Source organism: Haplochromis burtoni, unplaced genomic scaffold (assembly GCF_018398535.1).
Source record: "Haplochromis burtoni strain Fernald_Lab_line unplaced genomic scaffold, NCSU_Asbu1 Contig_606, whole genome shotgun sequence".
Classification (NCBI taxonomy): domain Eukaryota; kingdom Metazoa; phylum Chordata; class Actinopteri; order Cichliformes; family Cichlidae; genus Haplochromis; species Haplochromis burtoni.
The window spans coordinates 196,066-211,908 of record NW_024582967.1 but is presented as its reverse complement, the minus strand read 5'-3'; the positions used below and the strand labels follow the sequence as shown (position 1 = coordinate 211,908).

Below are 15,843 nucleotides of genomic sequence, written 5' to 3'. Positions count from 1 at the left end.
CACACACACACACACACACACACACACACACACACACACACACACACACGCCTCGGGTCGTGTTATTCAGTCTAGGTTGGTACAGACATGTTTCTGCTAGAAAAAAGTGACAAATATGCAGTTAGATCTGGTGAGCATTGAAGATGGCAGGCTGGAGGACCATCTGCACTGGTGCCCATATTCCTTATGCTCCGTCACCACTCTGGAAAAGTTTCTGTCGCTGTCTTGAGCACCAAAAAAACTGCCAACCACCTGCAGTAGCGATGACTCATGGATGTATTTTTGATATGCAGACTTGTTTATGAAGACATGCTCCATGTAAATGCATTCAGCCTTTAAATGTGTTTATATTAAGGTCACAAATGATAGCATGTAAATGTTGGCTATGTGCACTGAAGACTGATTCAGTTTAGCACTGATTGGATTTGTCAGGTGTGTAAAGTAGAACTCGTGATACACATTTAGTTTGCCTTACATAGCACCAGGCTACTCTTTTTTTTTTTTCCATCCCAGGAAACCCTCAGTCCAATTTAAAGCCTTCTATTACATTCGTTGACTTTATGTTCGTGGCAGCTGCTGGATTCTGCTTTTTTAGCCTTTCAGATGCCTGTCCACATTCACATAATCAAATCACCACCCCTGGAGGTAGATACAGCAGTGAGGCCATTTTCAGCCTGCTGTCCTTATTTCCTTTGCTCCCTGATGTCCTGGAGGCAGGTGATAGGCAGAGAGAGTATCAGGCTGGAGGAACTGATGGATTATGTTCAGGTTTGTACAATCAACGTGCTCATTTTTGGCACTTCTAAATTTATACTCTGGAAGCAATTTGAGGCCCACAGCAAGAGTTTTCGTAGCGATCAGAGATGTTCAGGAGTGACAAAACATGTTCTTGGTCCCTGTTGATCTGCACTGTTCTTTTGTGGTTGCACCTCTTCCTCCCATTGAAGTGGAACAAACCGACCACTAAGAGGTTTGTAGCTTTTAAGCCAAGTAGGCAGCGCCACCGGAGATATGCGTTTATTAATGAGGACTGTTGATTGTTTTACACACCACCGGTCCCACGGCAAGAGTTTGGCTGCTTATGTTGTTAAACTGTGACTCGTTAGGAGCTCAGAGGCTGTGGAGATGGAGCCCGAGTCACAGCTGTTGAAAGAGCTCTACTCTGTAACCGATTCTGTGTCTCAGATTCACACCTTCCACCCAAGTGCACTATGGATTTTATGGGAGAGCGAGTGCATAAATTCAGCCTCATTATGCAGTTGTTTTTACTAATCACTGCCTAAGGTGCTGCACAGTCACTGACTGTGAATGTGTGCGCCAGATAATTCATTAGAGCCCGTGGCATTGTTAAATGAAGACAGAAAGTCGCAGCTTATTTGTGTTTGTCATCCCTCACAGCTTTGCATCTATTAGCACGTCATGTGAACATTGTGCCATATAAGCAGATTATTAGCGATAGGGATCTTCTGATCTTTGGCTACAGTCCATGTGTTGTAACATAGTTGCAAAAGCATGTGAACATATTTCACACTACTCAAACATAGCGATTACCATTATGGTGGGTTTGCACATCAAATAACCAGGCTTACCTGCAGCATTTGCACAGCAAAATGGAAACTTTACCAGGTGAAAATCCATTAAAGTTTGTGTACAAACCTAAAAATGGAGTTTCAGAATCTGCCCTTCTCAGCCCTGCGACATGCAGTATGGTGCATTAGCATTGTATACATGTTGGCTTGTTAGACAGCGGTGCCAGCCTCACAGCTGCCTCAGTGACTGTGTGTGTTTGATAATTTATCAGAGCCTGTGCTGTGAAATGAATGCAGGGCAGACCAGAGGTGGCTTGGCTCTGCAGTCGCTCTGCAGTGAGTGACTCAACTGGACCAGGAAGACGATGTGTGTATATAATATAATATTTATAATATATATGTTGTTGTTGGAAGCTCTCTTTAATATCTCTTTTGCTCTCACATTTCTTTATATTTTTTCTCCTGCTTATAGACAGCAACTGAAACAATCCTCTAACGCCTACGCTGAGCTCTTCCACCACTGGCAGTTTTACACCCATCTTCTCTCACAGCCTCCCCTTGTCTTCACGATGACTAGGCGCGAATGCTGAATTGCCGTATGGTCGGGACACCTGTGATGTGCTATAATGTGAGCGACCAGAGCCGATGGTTCAGCCATGCTGCAAGTGATTCTCAGTAGTGGTAAAATGCTGAACTCATCCACAGCAGTAGCAGACAGAGGTCACTGCTTCTTCTGAGGTTCAGACTTTTGGCCTTCAGTTGCACATTAGTTCTTTCTTACAGTAGAGTAAGCCACTGAGAGGTCGCACACAAACAACGCACAATGCACTATTCCTCACTAAATAATACAGCAGGAGAGATCCTGGAGGGTAACGTGAGAGGACAGAGTACACAAGTAAGTGACAGAGAGGACCCATGAGAAGAGTGGATGAGAGTGGAGAGGAAGAGTATGATTGCAGAGGAGGGGTGAAAGAGGAGAAAGAGGTCTTTCTCCTTTGAGCGGATGCTGTTAAAAGAATAGACGTTCTTTGTCATTTGTGCGCTGGTGTGACGCAGGTTTGCTTCTGGTCCGCTCCCATGTGGTGCTGGTGTCATATCAATTATATGTCTCTCCGTCAATGCGTCTCAGGCCTGTTGCGAGATGGGCGCCTCTGTGTGCGTCCGAGTGAGAGGTTAGGTTCCTGAGCTTTAGTGTGTCTGTTGAGGAAAAGCTGCAATGTGATTCCCAGACTCGGGTTGCACACGATGTGATGTGTGTGTGTGTGTGAGTACGTGGCTTTGTGTGCATGTGTGCTATCATCCTCTGCAAGCGTGTGAGTCTGCAGAGGATGAGAGCGTGAGTTTGCTATCAGAAACACACACACACGTCAGGTATTCACATCTTGTGGGGACATGTCATTGCCATAATGCTTCCCCTAGCCCTTACCCTGACGCTAACCATGAAAAATGAATGCCTCACCCTAACCTAATTGTAACCCTGTCACTAAAACCACATTTTCAGTCTCAAACTTGGGAGAAACAGGATTTTGGTCCCCACAAGTGTAGCAAACTTCCAATGTTTGGTCCCCACAACGATATGAATACACGCGCTCACACACACAGATTGTAAGGGTCACACACTTTTACCTCCATATGTACGTTCCTTTACATTTAGGTTGCTTTAGGGTGAAGTCGCTGGTCCGTGAAACAGGAAAACCTGGTACTTCCAGAAGATTCCTGGCCTGATGCTCTTTAATAGCACATAGCTTGTTATTCTAGCCTCTGGGCTGGACTTTTGCAGGTTCATGTATCCATGCTTGCTTTCTTGTTTATGAATTTGTAGAAAGTCAAGTGCACCACATTACACGTGTCATAGTTGCAGCCCGTTCTCACTCCCGAGGTGTAATATAGAGTCAAGTCCCGAGGCGTTCCTGAGGAACGTGAAAGGTAACCTTCCGCGTTCTTATGCTACGCGCCGGTTATGGGTTATTAATACATGTTCCAGCCATGTATTCCAGTCCAAAACCTCACCTTATCCCTAACCTTAACCACGACTTTAATAACGTTAGAGGTGTTTTCCAAAACAAACGCACATGTGTAGATTCATTCCAAATGGTTCTCATGTTTCCTCATTTTTCCGATCTCGTAAACTAGGGACGTGTCGGGCGTCTGGAAGCATAACATACCAACGATTTGTCACCTAGAGTAAAATGTTACGCTTTGGGAGTGAGAACATGTTGCATAGTTCAGATGCGCTGAAAAAATCTCAGCTGTTTATGTAATCATATCCAACAAAATATATACTTAATGGTTAGATTGTGAAAATCCAACTTTATCTGAACATTTTCAAGCTTGATTCATTAAAACTGCCCAAAGTACCTGCTGCAGTCTACTGGACTTGGAGCAGATTTTAGGAGAACAGCAGCACCTGTTTCCCTGTTTGGCTGTAAATGGGTTGGGATATATTGAAGCCATATAGAAGGGACTCTGGGATTTAAGACTGGGTGTTCCCCAGCCACTATTTCCAGCAGCTGCTAACACTGACTAGAGATGTTGTCTGACAGTCAAATCCTCCTCCAGAGTGGGAGGTGTCATTTTAAAGACCCATGGGATGCCCTTGCCTATTTGTCTAATGAAGGTTCCCGAGGTAGTCCAAAAGCAGCTCTTTGTGTGCAGGTGTTTGCATGTTTATAATAAAAAATCTGATGTGAGAGTTCACAGAGGAGAGGACCCAAATGCAAATCACCAGAGATAATTTAAAAAATGAGCACGAGTGGTCAGTCCGGCAAAACAAACACGACACAAAGCAATACATTTACAGAAGTGATGGCAGGAACAAGGACCCAGTCCACCTCAGCGCACGCTGGAATATCCGAGCTACAAACGAGAAAATATGGGATTGCAAACTATGAGTAACAGAAATGAGGCAACTGAAGGGTGAGCAGCTCGAGGCTGGATCACATCCAGCGCTGCAGCAGTTTTTAGACTCCACTGTGGAAGTTCACTTCTGACCACATCCATGTGTGCAGCTGGAACTCCTCCCCTTTATCAAAGTGACCCACTGACTTGTTTTTCATTAGTGGAAGGAACCAAAACTGTTTGCTTTCTAGAAGCGTATAAAAGTGTTCCCAAGAGTTTGATCCTGTAGACACGGCATGAGAAAGTAGTGCCAATCAGAGATGGGCATCCGATTACTTTTTTCAAGTAACGAGTAAAGTAAGGGATTACTATTGCAAAAACGGTAATTAGATTACCGTTACTTTCCCGTAGGAACGCTGCGTTACTGCGTTACTAAAACCGTGATTTTTTGCGAGAATGTCTCACGACAGTGACGTAAGCGAGTGCGCCGTTAGTGACAACAGCTGTGTGCAGATCAACAATGGATCACATATCGAGTGCAGAGAGAGTATGAGCGTGCAGCGTTTAAAGCGTGGAAGTACTGACCTTACTTTGAGTTTGATTCCATAAAAAGTGACAAAAACATTAGTGTCCGCTGTGCGTGGGAAGAAAACTTCTTTTTACAGCGAAAAACCCCTAAACTTCCAAGCAAGCACCGAGTAGCTACGACGTAATGGGAAACTCACAGAGAAACTCGCGGATTCTTCCACTGACCGCGGCACACCTGCACCAGGGTAAACCTCCGCCTACCCCACTCCTGCTTTACAGGTGAAAATAGAGCAACAGGACCGCTGAGTCTTTGACTTTATTTATTTTCTGCTGTGTTTTACTTGCATCTATTTGAAAGACTGAGTGTAAACACAAAAAATATTTTATTTTATGTGCTGGAATGTGCAGAAAATAGGTTTAAATGTTAAACTAATTTCATTCCAGTCAGAGAATGTTGCATATAATTAAATTTTGCTTGATGCATAAAGTTAAAAGATTAAAACTAATAAAACAAGTTTTAAAAAGAGACTTTTCCATTGATTACATTTTGTATGATGGATTATGCAGAAAAAGTAGAATTGGGCTGAAAGATCTATCGCTTTATCACCTCTTCAGGTTGTAAATCGTGTTTTTAAAAAGTAACTAAGTAATTAATTACTTTTGAAAATAAGTAATCAGTAAAGTAACGGGATTACTTTTTGGGGGAAGTAATCAGTAATTAGTTACTGATTACTTTTTTCAAGTAACTTGACCAACACAGGTGCCAATTATGCCGTGTCATCTCAGTTCATTGTGGCACCAAATGGTGTTTTTGTCCTCAGCAGACACAACACACAAAACCTCCAACAATAAAGAAGCAAAACCAGCTCCCAGGTGACCTGTTTAGTTGTTTTTTTATTTGTGGGAGACAATTTTAGAAAAAAATAAAAATAGGCTAAGGTGGAAGCCAACACATCCTCATCACAGAGACAGAAACAGACAGGTTTGGAGTGAAGCTGCACACAGAAACAGATGCACCATGTGATACTAATACACAGTGTCATGATAGGAAATCAGATAATAGTGTCCACGATAATAAAAAAAACTACGTGAATAAAATATTGGAAATTCAAGAAAAGAAACAAACATCTGAGATGCAAAAATGCTTTTTTTAAAAAGCAAAAAGAATACAGATATTTGCTAAAGTACTGACAAGAACCCTAAAAATGAAACAAGAATCAAGTGTAAGTCACAATAAGGACACGAAGCACAGGATAAATTAAGATGAGGGGAAAGAAAATGACTTAAAATAATAAAGAAGAGAGGCTGAGATGGTAATGAGATACAGGAAGCTCTGTGAAGCATGGTTTCACTGAAACCGTCAGCCATGGCAACCAGGAAGCAACGTTTGCTGGTAACTATGTGTGTCACACCGACATATGCGCACACCTTATGAGAACACACAACCATGCACAGAGCGCACAGATGGGATGAAAGACAAAACACACACACTTGGCTTCTAAAGACCTGCACACATAAACATGCAGGCACGGTTCAACGGAGCCGACCCTCCCTGGACACAACTGATAATTAAATTACACGTCTTAATGTGAGGTGTGGTGATGTCAGTGGTGGCCTTTGTGGCATTTGCACACAAGTGCTTTATTTCTGGTTATTGTGTGGAGGATATAATGCGTCACAGCCTCGTTGAGATTCTGGTTTAAAGCTAAAAGATTTATTCAATTAATGTATTATCTGATCTCATTCCTGAAACAACGTTACTATTTCTTGGTTTGCAGTCTCACCCTCATCATATACACGCTGATGCTAATAAGTGAAATGAGTTTGTGTCTCTTGTCTGTGTTCGTGCACTTCGCTAATACGCTACACGCTGAATGCGTTGCACAGAGCTGCATGTTAACTAAAAGCGAGACGAGAGTATAGATTTAGTTTTGGTGCTGAGGCTAAAGGTTTCATGTCGCTCCCCGTGAAGCATAATTTAAACCCGGCTAAACTGAGAGAGGAGCGAGATCGATGCGGCCCCCCGCGGGGAGCCTTGAAGAATCAGAGCCCGCAGGTCGATGCCGGGTGGTGCCGGGGCGTGACATGCGCCGGCAGCCGCAGCCGGTGGTGGTGGCAGCAAGCTGAGCAGCATCTTTTTCCTCTTTTATTCTTTCAGCATGTGACCTGACAGCAGTACTAGGAAGAGAGGCTTGTCTCATAAATAATACCTTAACAGGGAAAGCATCTAATATTTGCTTTAATAAGAGCTGCTCATATTTAAATGCACTCACTTGACTGACGCCGCGATTACATTTGCGCAGTCAAAAATGGGCCTCCATTAAATATCTTCCACTTTCCTAATGCAACATTTATAAAGGTAAAAATAAAACGAGTCATTTCCTGACCTAAATTATGCATTAAAACGTCTTAGTGCAAAAGTTAGTAATATTCCAAAACTGCTACTTAATGAAGACACAAAGTCCCGGCCTCCACCGCAGTATAAATAACGATATAAGTGCTAAAAAATAATACGAGTTTCTCTCCCCATTCTTAGTTAACGATATATCTGCCACAAATATTTAAGGCTGTGGGATAAAATGCCTCCAAGTTTAGAGGGTCATGTTGTTTTTAAAGGTACAGGCAGTTGTTTTTTGAGGTTCTTTAATAGAATAGAAGAACTGGACTTCCAACAAGTTGACGCCTTCCCATAAACTTAATTAATCGGTTTAAAGTACTCAGTGCTGGTTTGTGGAATTCACAGTTCTGACCCGCCGTCTTTAATGCAGTGGCCAAAGTGGACTTGCTGTTCTGCTCGATGCTGTTTTGTGTATGTGGTTAGAGATCAGCCCATGCGTTGTATGACAAAGGAAGAGAGGAGAACCCATAGCTCTTTGCATGCCATTAAGGCAAATTTGTATTTGTGTCTGCACTTTCAGACTCAAATAATCAAGGCTCATCTCAAGGTTCATCTAACACATGAAAACATACATAAACATGCTTTTTCATTCCTGATATTGTTGCAGGTAGTTATTGTCATCAAGCAGGCTAAACAGCAGCAGTTATAACAGTTAGAAGCTAACTTTGTGTCGGCTATGCTTCAGCGTCCCAAAATCACGCTTTCCCTCCGATAAACAGTTTGATTGCATTTTCACATCATATGAGAGTTTATTCACAAAGCGTTCAAGTTCAACAATGTTGCCTTCACTTCAAAGACAGTTTCACTAACACCAGGAAGTGCACGCTGACACAAAAGTTCAGGAAATATCCTCAACAACTCCCCTCAGTGTGGCTGTCATCAGTTACAAATAAACATGGACACCAGCAGACTGACAGCTTACACTCACTACAGACCAACGGCGGCCACAGTTTTTTGTCCTACGGAGGCAGCCGTAGCTAGGATTATGCACCTGATTTGGTAAAGAAACAGAAATGTCTGCAGTTGGAATATATTGAGCCATTTGTCTGACTCTGGACTGCTGTGCATTGATCGAATGGCTGTTTAGATTATGGTAACAAATTTCTTCTAATTAGCTTTGCAAAGCGTTACGTTCAAGAGCCTCAAAGTTTTCTCCGTACATCAGTGTCTCTGTTGCATCACTCAGGCCGACACAGAGTGGGATAAAATATTTACTCGTCTCTACTTTTCTCTTTTCAGTTCTCTCATGCTTTGCTGTTGGTCCAACCAATTACTCATTCATGCCAGTGATCATTTTCCCAGCCCTCCACCATCTAATCCCTAATGACAACACTGCCAGTTTATCTCCTACCAACACTAAACCCTCCTCGGCTCCTAAAATGTGGCTGAAACATGAAATAGGATAGCTAATCAAGCTACATAACACCAGATTATAGTAACATATCCATTCTTTAAATATACTTAATACTTAATATATTTGTGAAAGTGAAACATGGAAATATTATAAAACCTTTTTGGTCTCAAAGGAAGACACGTTGTGTTCTAACTGTGGATGCAAAATATCCATGCTGAGGAATCTTTTCTCACAGATAAAGTGTGTGCATGCATGTTTGTGCATGTGTGCATATCCATCTGTGAGTCTTTTGCCAATAAGCAGGGGGTGCAGCGCTCAGCTACAGGGAGGCGAGTGAATATTTGGCTCCTCATTTGGGATTGGATGATTTTATGTCACTTGCAACAGCAAAGGATTAATAGGTGCACTCGTCCGTTCCATGCAGTGCTCCTCTAACCAAGTGAGACCAATAATGCATTGCAACTAAAGAGACATTTTATACATCTAAATAAACAGGTGTGTGTGTGTGTGTGTGTATTACCTGATGACTTTGCTTCTTATACCTGCTCCCCTTTATCTTTGATTTCCAGCAACTTCTAAGAAAATGTCTGAATTTGTTAAATTCGACTCTCTGCTGCGTTCTGTTTGGAAGATGAACCATTGAGCTTATCTCAAGTTATTTGCTAGAAACTGCTGGCTGTGATTTTATGTTGGCAGTTTGTAAAAGCTGCAGTATCTAACCTTTACAAATTAGCACTTGTGATTTGTAAAACCAAAAAAATAAGATGTTATTTGCGAGTTGGACGTCGATTCTCAGCGTGATTGACGGCAACAGGAACTTGTTCACGCAGTCTTCATTTTGTCCGTGACCGTCTTGGATGGTCAGCATCAGAAGTAACAGATAATAAAATAGTAGAATTGCTGAGCCAAACTGAAACAATTTGATAATTCGATCTTAACCTGCTTCTACGAGCACCGGCCTTCACCTTCCGGAGCAGAGGCTACACAGATGTCTTACTTAGATTCTTACGGCCCCGTGCAATAGTCTTCATATACTCCCATATTCTCTGTAGGGCTGCGTGCATAGATGCATCGCACCATATTTCCTTCTCTGAAAAACTGAAGAGCAATTCTAGCGGAGATAAAGTATTTGCTGTTGCTTTATTCTCTTTGTGGTAGTTTCCATCATAATCACCAAACTCTGTAAAGTTTGTGACTTTTTGGTAGCTTGTAATTTTCTCCCATGGGCGAAAATGGGTGGAAATGGACAGGCTAAGCTTCATTTAAATATAATACATCTTTAAAAAGCCTCCCCTTCACCTGCACGTGTGTCAGGGTAAAAGCCAGAAAGGTTCGTGCCCTGCAGACACAGTCAGAAGATGGGAAATTGTCTCAAGATGTGGGACAGGGAGACAAAAGAGAGGGACATTATGTCGCCCTAGTTTTGCACGATTCGTTTATGGGATTTATGTGTTGTGCTCAAAATGCAGTTGAAGCAGCTGACTGAGAGATGACAGTTTAAAGTGCCTTTGTTTGGCTTGATAATGATGGTGGGGAGACTGACGAGATTACCCAAATTACAGACATCTGTCTCTGGGCTTTAATCACTCTTTGAAACCACTGTCAGTTTTCATTTAAATGCCTTTTCGATTCATTAGTATATCCAGCAACAAAACAGCTCTGGCCGCTCTGTTCATAGATATTTTTTCACAGAATAATTTTCCAGAGAGAAGCGTATTCGGCAAAAAAAGCAGCAGGTATTTCAAAGCAAACAATGGCCGACCACACGGAGCCACGAGTCAAGTGCTTTTGAACCCTCTTGTTGCCATGCAGTTTCACATGCTGCTTCATAGAGGCACTTTGAATGGCCTGACAAAGTGGGCACCGGTGCAAAAAACAGATTTTGTATTCAGCTGCGGGTGTTTGTGCTCGCCGAACGCAATTTGATACACGCGGTCTCGAGTGTCAAGCTAAAGATCGGCCGGCGGGGCTGCTTTTTCAAACATGTTGATTCCAGTTTGTGTGCTGGAGTCGTCACTGTGGTCCTTGCAGTTCATGCATTGTTGCGCGTAATCAGACCCCGTGTGGGTTCGGTCAGCACGTATGTGAGAAAGAAGCGACTGCCATATGAGAAGGAAACCAGTGAGTGTGATTCTTTTTGCGTGGTATTGCCAAAGGATTTGATTACTCTGCTGCCAATGTCTTATTTGATCAAAAAAGACGTCAGCTGATGTTGCACATTATTTACCTCAGGCCGGGATAAGCTTGGGTTTTGTAGGTGAAGGCCTAAGCTGTTAGGGCTTTTTAACATTTGATGATGCATTCCTGCTGTTGCACAGACACAGATAAGAAATGTCTCACAGCAGGCTGACGTGTGCTGATATTAAGTGTGCGCTCTTGTGTATTTTATTGTTCCAGATTAGACCTAAACCCCGGTTGGAGTTGTAGATAAAACAGGCAGCTGGCTCAGCTTCCAGGTTTGTCCCCAAAATTAATTCAAAATCATTTGCTTAAATATAAAATGATAACAATAATTTGATAACTGGTAGCAGCAGCTGGTGTGATATCCCATGCACATATGTACCTTTAGGATCAAAGCTCATTCATGAAATGTGACCTGAGCGTGGTCCAGCAGACCCGAGGTTGGAGACGACCAGAGATGTGAAACGTGGCTCTGGATGCTTTGATTGCCAGTAACTGCAGGATTATACTGTAAGTGTTTAGATTTTCATCAGCTGTGGTTTAAAGAAGACTTGCTGATATCTGCCCTTTCCTTGATGACAGAATGAGGATTTCTTGCCTTCTAATTGGCTCGAGCCTCCTTTTGTTTCTCCTTGTTTTAAACCTGGTGCAGGCAGCAGCTCTAAAAGAGCATCAGTGGCGATTATATGTGGCCGGCACGATTATTAAAACCAAGAACTGTTATCAAGTGATCGATGCAGAGTTTTTCATCTTCTGAAAGTATCCTCTTAAAGTCCGGGATGCGTGCATCTATGTGTGTGTATGTGTGTGTGCATGCTCCTCCTTAAGGAGATTGGTTCAATAATACCAGACTTGAGCATGAGTCATATCTAGTAGGATATTGAGTAGAGACTTGCAGAGAACAATAAACAAATCTATTTATCACAAGGGTAACCAAGATGATGACGACAGCATGGTCTGATCTGGAAGTTTCCACGAGCCCCGTCTGTTTCTGTGGTCACTCCTGGATTCGGTGCGTAAAGATAAACTGGAGATCCATCTTTGTTACTGCCCCGTTTTATTGTTGCAACCCTGTTTCTTAAATATTACACGCTTACGTAATATAAACGGGATTCTCAGTTGCACAATGATCACAGTGCACCAACACTTTTGAATTAACTGAATCAGCACTGCAGGAGGATGGTCGGGGCGCGTTTAGCAGATTGCACTTTTACAGAAATGCTAACATCTTGCCTGCATTCTTTCCCTAACCTTCCCCAAGTGTTGGCACTCGCAGCACAAACAGTATGGACATAACGAATTATTGTAAATGTATGTATGCTGATCTAAAAGTGAGAAGCAGTTCCCTTCAAAACATACTGGAGTTGAAAATTGCTCGGACACAGCGTGGCCTTCTCATTAGACTTGGTACTCTGTAGTCATACCTCAGCAGTGCACTGTGTGTAGATCACTGCTGGAAATGCTGTGAACACAGAGGGAGAGCCGCGATATAAAAATTATGCTTTTTTTAAAATCCTCTGTGTTTATCCTCCGTAGAGTCTTTGCAGTCCTTAACAGGGAGCTAAACGGCACATTTAAAGAGCGATCTGCTGCTCTGAATATACCGTAAACTAGCCCAAACCCAACACTTAATGAGGTTCTGCTTGTGCAGGTTGTCTCGTTGAAATGCGATGAGCAAGACGAGCGGTTTCTCTCTGGGGATTTTCACCGCCATCCAAACTAATTTTGCAATTCTTATCCAGCAGTAACTTAAGTGCGGTCATTTTCGCCTACAGCAGGGTTAGTTAGCCCAAAACCGCCAAATAACTGAAATGTTACTATTCTGATGGCAACGTAGCTTATGTGCAAGTCTAAAGCGAAGCTCTTACGCATGTTCTGTGCAGGTGAAGTGTGTGCAGAGCTCCTGTTCGAGAGATTTAGCGAACATTACCTCATTTATTCTCCTTGATCCGTGAACCTGAAGTGAATCATTGTTTTGAACCACTCTGTGGATCATCACTCCTACGGATTCGGTCGCCCGTAGACAGCTGGAGATGGACTGCATGAAAAGCAAAAAGCAAACGATAGAAGAAGTGACATGTGTGGGGTTTGTTACTGAAGTTCAAGCTCTCTAATCCCAAACACAAAACCACCACGTCCTTAGCTTTAAATATTCTCACACACAGAGAAGCTTCTCAAACACGAGACTTCCAAGAAAAAAAGTCTACTACAATTAGGCTGTAATTTATACGTTTCGTGTGTTTGAGAAATAGCTGCGATGTATGTGAAGGTTTCCTTTGCAGCTTTCTGAATAATTAAGTGTGAGCACTGAGGGAGGTGAACTCCTTTGTGTCTGTGAATCGTATTTTATTGTGATAAGCACGGCTGCCTGTCACATGCGTGATGTGATATCATCGTCCCCGAGGTAACACGACCGTCAGATATCGACACAACAAAGCATGAAATATCGCATGAAAACACACTCGCCACCGTTGAGCAAGTTTCTAGGAAGAAACGATCGATTTCTCATTAAAGTAATGAAATCATGCAGAAGTAGTAAACAAAGTTACGTTTCCACAAGCGACCTGCGTACAGAGGAGAAGAGAAAAAACCAGGTGAAGCAGTTCACCTCACAAACAATAGTTACAATGTTACTTTGTTACTAAATGTTACTTTACAGCAGGAGTGTCCAACTCCAGGCCTCGAGGGCCGGTGTCCTGCAGGTTTTAGATCTCACCCTGGGTCAACACACCTGAATCACATGATTAGTTCATTACCAGGCCTCTGGAGAACTTCAAGACATGTTAAGGAGGTCAATTAGCATTTAAATCAGCTGTGTTGGATCAAGGACACATCTAAAACCTGCAGGACTCCGGCCCTCGAGGCCTGGACTTGGACACTCCTGCTTTACAGAGTGAAAAAGCGTAACTTGGGATTGATAGTGTTGATAAAAGTTAACATGTTTTTGGGGGTAATTACTTTGGACCACAAAGGTTCCTCATCAGCGAAAGGGAGATGGCCAAAGGGTGCTCTGATGGAGGTCTGGTGATTGGGAACACGCCAGTGAATGTGGTGAGCTCACCTTCATGTTCAGAAAACCAGTTTGAAATGATTTGAGCTTTCATACCTGCAGTGTTATCCTGCTGGGAGCAGCCGTTAGAAGACGGGAGCACTGTGTTCACAAAGGGATGAACAATCCTTAGGTATGATCAAAATAATGCTCATTGGGTAAAAATGGCAGACGGTGTGCCAAAAATCTACCCCCCACGCTATTACATCACCGGCAACAGCCTGAACCATTGCTGTTTACATCAAATTCTGACCCGACCATCCAAATGTCACGGCAGAGATCGAGACTCATCAGACCAGACGACGTTTTCCAATCTTGTAATGTCCAAGTTTGGTGACTATGTGAACTGTAGTCTGTTTCCTGTTCTTCGCTGACAGGAGCGGCACCCGGGGTGGTCTTGAGCTACTGTTGCCTTCCCGTCAGCTCAAAGCAGTCTGTCCGTTCTCCTCTGAACTCTGGCATCAGTGATGTTTGTTCTCCCTGAAACTGGGATAGGTTCTCCTTTTCTGAAGAGATGGTTGCGTGGGAAAATCCCAGCAGATCACGCTCCGCTTGAAATTTCCGTCTGATGGAAAATCAGATATTCGTGTTAACGAGCAGCTTAACAGATATACCTAATAAAGTGGCCAGAGAGTGTAGCTGAAAGCTCAAAAACAGCTCGCAGTGCTTTATAGTGAAGCTTTGCTACGCTGTAGGTCTCTGAGCTCCTTTCAGTGACATTTGTGCCCCGTGCTGCTTCAAATTCACACGTTTTCAGAGTACGCTCGCTGGTTATCGCGGCGTGAATGCAGTCTACGTCAAATACGTAATGGTGGTGTCACTGAGAGGACAACCACTCTGCCAACGGATTAGGTTAATCACAGGGGGAATGACTGCAGTGGCCTCTTTTCAGAGCAGGGAATTAGATTTATACAGAGAGCGAGGTGGGGGGGTGGACGGGGGTTCAGAACGCTATGTTGTGGTAAGGCGGCGGACACCAGGGCGGAGCTTTAAATTCTCCCTCTATCTGGCAATCGAACGTGTCAGCTTGTAGACTGGAAGGATTCATTATCTCCTGTCTGACCGTATCTGCCTCTTTGCTTCTCTGGTCTTTTTGGATGCTGCTGGAAGCTATAAGTGATGTGTCAGTAGATGAATGAAGCATTCAGAGTGACCTCAGAGCCGTGTGGTGGTGGGGCGGGTTTGCGCCCCCCTCTGTTCGCACATCAAGGCGAGCTTTCCGTGAAAAATCAATACCTGCCTTACCTGTGACGTAGGTGAGGAGCAGTAATACTAAAGTCCCACTACGCTGCTAAAGTGTCGTCTCTACGTGAGGTACATTTGAAAGGTCACATGTGTTTAAAAGCGGGCTGCCCGGCGACTCTTAACCAGACGCAGTTGTTATCAAACAGACTAATCCGTGCTGCTCAGTGCTGTTTTATTACTTAATGCACTTGATTGGCAGATGTTGACCTTTTAACTCAAGAAGCGACCAATTAAAGGACGACTGTTCAAAGCAGCGCACGCGCGATCCTACAGCGTGTTAAGCTTATAACCTCATTAACAGTTTACAGTACTGATAGTTTATCTTAGTTCATCACAGTTTCAAGGTTTTCCACAGGTCTGAAAAAGAAATTCTTACAGGTGTTTTATTTATATAGCACCAAATCACAGCAGCAGCAGCTCGAGGCCCTGCAATAGTACAGAGAAAACCTCAACAATCAGATGACTCCCTGTGAGCAAGCACTTTGGCAACAGTGGGAAGGAAAAACTCGCTTTTAACAGGAAGAAACCTCCCGAAGAACCAGGCTCGGGGAGGGGCGGGGCCATCTGCTGCAACCGGTTGGTGGCGAAAGAGGAAGGCAGGACAAATGCACGCCGTGGAAGAGAGCCATGAATAATACTGATTAAATACAGAGTGTTAATTTTATGTATTTTACGTAAGTAAGATAAAATAAGGGGATAAATGACCTGTATCCTACTGGGC

The 15,843-nt window shown here is 43.2% G+C and overlaps 1 protein-coding gene and 1 long non-coding RNA gene across 3 annotated transcripts in view; both read left to right on the top strand.

The window, feature by feature from the left end:
- LOC121812469 overlaps window positions 1-12,291 on the top strand; it is a 19,860-nt gene extending 7,569 nt beyond the window's left edge. The window contains exon 2 of the long non-coding RNA XR_006053070.1: window positions 9,143-12,291. This is a non-coding gene — a long non-coding RNA (uncharacterized LOC121812469). The remainder of the gene's footprint in view (window positions 1-9,142) is intronic.
- The window catches only part of pde4ba (phosphodiesterase 4B, cAMP-specific a), a gene marked incomplete at its 5' end in the record, with an annotated part of 164,828 nt that overhangs the window by 71,723 nt on the left and 77,262 nt on the right, over window positions 1-15,843 (top strand).